The following is a 5,363-nucleotide window of genomic DNA, read 5'->3' as shown; positions in this document are numbered from 1 at the left end:
TTCCCTTTTTAAGGTTTAAAGTTAATACATAAATCTCCCCCGCCTCCCTTTCCCTCACACTTCTCTTTCTCTCTTTCTTTCTTTCTGTCTTTCTCACCCGTTACCCCTGACTTTATCCGTTTCAGTGCATGGAACACACAAGAACAGTGCGCAAGTAGGCACAGACTGACAGACACACACACACACACACACACACGCACTTACACAAGAAGGAAAGAGGGAGAGAGGATGAGAAGGAGGGCGAGAGGAGGGTGAGAGGAGAGAGTGAGTTAAAAAGTGTCTTACTTTTTTCTGTTTCCTGTGGTGAATCCTCATCCATCCATCCATCCATCCATCCACCCATCCACCCGCTCACAGATTTTGACTTGATCCAACAAAATGACGTTTCATTTATTTATTTCAACGTTTTTTCCCTCCTCAGTGCTACAAAGTCGTGTTGTCGTTTGTTTGCGCTTTAATTAATATATTTTGCGGGCCGCTGTCCCGAGCCTCGGAAGCTTTAGAGAGTGAAGAAGAGTGCAGATTGAGACATATTGAGCCCTGCTTTTAAAAGGATCATTTCATCATGTGGGAGGTTGGGACACACACACACACAGACAGAGAGACACACACACAAAGTTTGGACCCGTGACTGGCATTCCGGAGAGACATGCATATTTTAAAACAACAAAGCAAGACAGAGACTGGGGGCCCCGGTGGTGGGAGGGAGGGAAACTTGGAGAGAAGTTACTATCAGACGAACAGCTGTCATTGTTGGGCAAGACTTGAGCGAATATTAAGATATAGTCGTGTAAAAAAGGGAAAGGTTGACCAAGAAATGTCAGTAGAAGTCTCAATTCAGCCAAACAAACGCAGGGGAATATATTTAAAAAAAATACAGATAAAACTGGTTTAAATTATGGCTGCAAAAAGTTTCACTTTCCTTTTGGGAGAGTTTCTTTATTTTCTTGGCTTTTTTGCTAAAGTTATTGTGCACGCTTTTTTTTTGTAGGATTCGTTTTGTGAAATAATACGTTTAAAAAACTGGATGTAACATTTATAAAAAAAAGCACCATTTTGGGAAACTAAACTCAACAGAGAGAGAGTGTTATTGAAAATAAAACACACTGGGTTCATCTTTATTTTCTTCTCCTTAATTGTCTAAATTAAAACAGTTAAATTAAAAATGTGCATTGCCATCCTGTTCCTATTTTGTCAAGTCACACAAGAGATTGGTATATCTCTCTCCCAAGTAAAGCCCGTATGCTTAGCGCTGTCACTTCTGCACAGCTTTTACAACGTCAACCTCCCTCCTCCTTTTTGCTGTTTTTTCTCATTTTCTTCGCTTTACTGGAAGCTTTTTCTCCCTCTCTCTCTTCCTCTCTCGCTCTCTCTGTGCTAGTGCTCGGGGTCCGTCCGTGCACAGGAAAGGAAAAAAAAGGGGGGGGGGGTGTGTGGAGAAGGCATAAATAAAAATGTGTTGGCTGTGACGAGAGATCTGTCCGCTGGAAATGAAGGACCATGAGGAAGAAGACAAAAGGGGAAAATACAAGCAGTGGTGTAGAGCTGGATATCTCTGTTAGTTGTCAGCGTTTAGTCCATGGCTGTGGAATGCTAATGAGTGAGGTCTCTCTCCCTCTCTCCTCCCATCCACATCCCCCTCCTCTGTTTCTCTCTCTGTCTCTCTCTCTCCCTTTCCCTCCTCCCTCTCTCGGGGAAAAAAATCGGATCGATAGCTGACCCGATGGTTTTGGCCAATGCTTTATTTATCTGGCCAGGCAATGATATTATCAGCCTTGAACGTTATATACAGCAGACGTCTTCCTAAATCAACACAAAGGGATCCGCTTACACAGCAATCCACGGCTTTCTCACCAGCACCATCACCACCTCTCGCTCTCTCATCCACGCTCACTCGGCCACTTGCGCGCGCGCACACACGCGCTTTTACGCACGGCGGTGCAAAAGTACGCGCCCGCACACGTACACACACACACACACTAGAGAATCCCTGACCACTGCCACACTTGTTATAAACACATACGTTTAAAGACACGCCCCCAGGAGGTATTCCCTTATGTTACGTTCACTTTTTTTTTCTTTCTTTACACCACAGTGTTGGATTTGATCCATGGCTTTAAGGTTGCCCATAAGGTCCAGGGACAGATCTCACACCAGCACACTGTAATTATAAGATACGCCACTCTTCATTGACTGTGTACTGTCGATACAACAAGAAAACCCGCTGCTGTTTGCTGATATAAGGCCAACATCTCCCGGGAATCCATTTAATTTTTGGACATGTGTCCTCCCAGTAAAAATACATAATTAATAAATACATTTAAAAAACAACAGCAGCCATTTTACGACTGGGTGACGAGGTTTTTGGTGGATGCCCACAGTTGTTGTCATCGGTTTCATATTTTACCCCCAAACCCCCCTCCCCAGTCATACAGGCATGGGGCCGCTATTTGGAAATTGTTTTTGTCTCAAACACCACTATTTGTCAAACGTGTACTGGGGAAAAACCGGGCTGTGCTCCATAAGTGAAATGAAGTGACGTGTAACGCCAATAGGACATTTCTACTGCTGCGTAAAGTCGGTGGTTTGCACCGAGGCTTTCTTTTTTGGAGAAATAGGTTCGCTGACAACGTAGGATAATAAATGTTTCGCTTTCAGACAGATATCTCAAACGTGAAATCGCACCCAGCTGCTTGTGTAAAGCAAACAAATAGCCCCCCGTGTTAGGAGTCCTCCACTTGTGGTTTGATGAATGAAACCAGACAAAGGTAAATGGTTATTTAACTCATTTCGCAGTAACACTTTGGTGAACGCAGTTTCCGAAATTACAGACACAAATGGGGCCTGTAGTGTGCCACATATCCATCTCCATTTACCCACCGCAGCCACAGCCCGACCTGTATTTGCGGTTTTTTTTTTTTTTGTTTTTTTTTTTTTACATTTTTACTCAACTTTTTATTTTACCTTTATAAAAGTCCATATACTCTTTTTGTGTTTGGAAAATAAGTGTAAAGTGTAAAGGTTATTATTAAAAATATTAAATTCAGAGTTTGTGTTATCAAATAATAATAATTAAAAATATAATACGTTTCCTAGAGTCCTTGTGCATTTTGCCAGTGTCGCCTAATTAGGAACACATGCCTGAGTTTCTGATGGAACACATCTGTTTTTGAATCATTGCTTTATATAGCCTGTAGAGTAACAATTGTATAACAGAATGCTCTTAGCAAGAGGATAAAAGGTTGTTGCTCTGGAGGGACTCAGAATACATTATGTGGGGACAACCGACTGAAAGCTGCGTTTAATAACTCTGCAAACAATTCAAATCCACATCTTTTCAAATCTAAAAAAAAATAACTAATTGTCATAGTTCGGATGACGCCACTTTTACTTTTCAATATCTCTTACAGGCTGTGCAGGGAATGATCTTTTGGAATACTGTTAAACACCGAGACTCAGAATAATCCCAATGTTTTAATGTATCACATCCTCCAAGCCTGTGTTTAAAGTTTGGTGTTAATCTGTGTTCATATTTTAACGAACATATAATTATATGTTTTGTGTAAATTAAACAAATACAGCATAAATTATCTGATTTATATCCTGCAGATTGTTTCTCTCCACCTGACCTGTGGGATGATTTTCTTTATAATATCGAAGACAACCTGAAGAAATATCACATTGATGTTTGTGTACTGAGCTACAGCAAGACGCCTGACAACTGACCCAGCGCTACGGGCTGGTCGACAGGGAGTTAAAAGGTGCAATATGCCTGAACAGACATTAATCATTTGGGAGAAAAAGAAAAACACTGCGCTCTTGTGTGCGTGCGTGAGAGCATCTAAGGACAACTTAACGCAAATCTATAGCATCATTCCAGCACGAATGGGAACTAATGAATACCTTAATATATTCTGTAGCCCTTGAACAAGAGCGGGACGGCCAATGCAAAACAAATAAGCCACTACAGGCAGACATACCCTTCCCCCCACGTTTTATAAGACAGATAACAAATATGGCGTTATGAAATTCAGGCATCACAACCTGCATGTGTTGCATGTCCTCCTAGCTGTCCGTCACCACTGCCAGTCAGCAGATGATGTGGGCAATAATATGGACTACACAAGCAACACGTCTGACGGTGATGATCATGATGAGGAGGAGGAGGAGGAGGATAGGACTAAGGACTACAGGCAAATGTATTAAACACCCCCCGCCTTTTTTTTCTTCACCTCCATATAACGCCTTCCAGTTTATCACATTTCGGTCATTCTAGGTGTAAAAACATCGAGGGTTCTGTAATGGGCTTCTGTGTGTCATTTATAATGTGTATGGAGACAGAAACACACACGCAGAGAGGGACACGGACTAATTCAAGGATAGAACTGCATGCAGCTCATCTAACACACTGAGGACTTATCGATGGACTCATTACAGTCTGAGACAAACCAAGACTACATCTCTTTCTCTTACACACAGACACACAGACACACGTCTCTCTTCACAATTGTGTCTGCACTCCCCTCCTTATAGTCTCTTTACCTCCCCTCTGTCTCCCCTTCTCCTTCCCTCCCTCCTATTCCCACACAATACATCACACTCGGTGTGTTCCTATTGACTGGCTTACATGCTGTAAAATACATTTTCCAGATTGATCACGCATATCACAGCAGCTTTGCAGCGGGGTCTAACCCTTTTTGTGCCAAAAAACGACGCCCACATCAATACTGAGCCATGCACTCCTTATCAAGGCAGCACCTTGATTAAACCGTAGGAGGTATACACCGGGTAGATGTGACTCTGTGTGGTGTGCAGGCTTTCCTTTAGTGGCTGGGAAAGGAATATAAAACATGAATGCGCCCACGGGCTGGCGCCGAGCTCACTGATGTCCCCCATCACCTGCTTTGTGCTCGCAGTTATGTCACCGTGTTTCTTAAAATGCAAGATGTGCAACCGTGATGTAATTACCCCACTAATCCAGTGTGTCACCAAGTCTTCACTGCTGGGTGTAACAGTGGTAAGTAGTGCGTGTGTTCAGAATTATATGTGCCAGTAGCAGCCACAGAGACATGCAGGTTCCCTCCGCCCGAGAACTTAAACAATTACTCCCAGTAAAATGCTCGAGAAGGAGACGTGGTTGCCTATTTCTGTTTTTTTTAATAGTACAGTCACCATCACACAACTTCATCAACCGACCCTTCTTCAAAAAGCTGCATCATGGAGTAAGCAAAGTGAAGGCAACAACCAATAAAATTCAAGAAACAATGGAAATTCTTCAAGACGAAACAAACAAAATGTATTTGAAATGATATATTAAAAGTGCTTTTGATTTTCATGTCTCTCCTCTTTGACTGATGATGGAC

This window comes from Cynoglossus semilaevis, chromosome Z, assembly GCF_000523025.1.
Source record: "Cynoglossus semilaevis isolate Cse_v1.0 chromosome Z, Cse_v1.0, whole genome shotgun sequence".
Taxonomy (NCBI): Eukaryota; Metazoa; Chordata; class Actinopteri; order Pleuronectiformes; family Cynoglossidae; genus Cynoglossus; species Cynoglossus semilaevis.
This window is presented reverse-complemented; position numbering follows the sequence as displayed.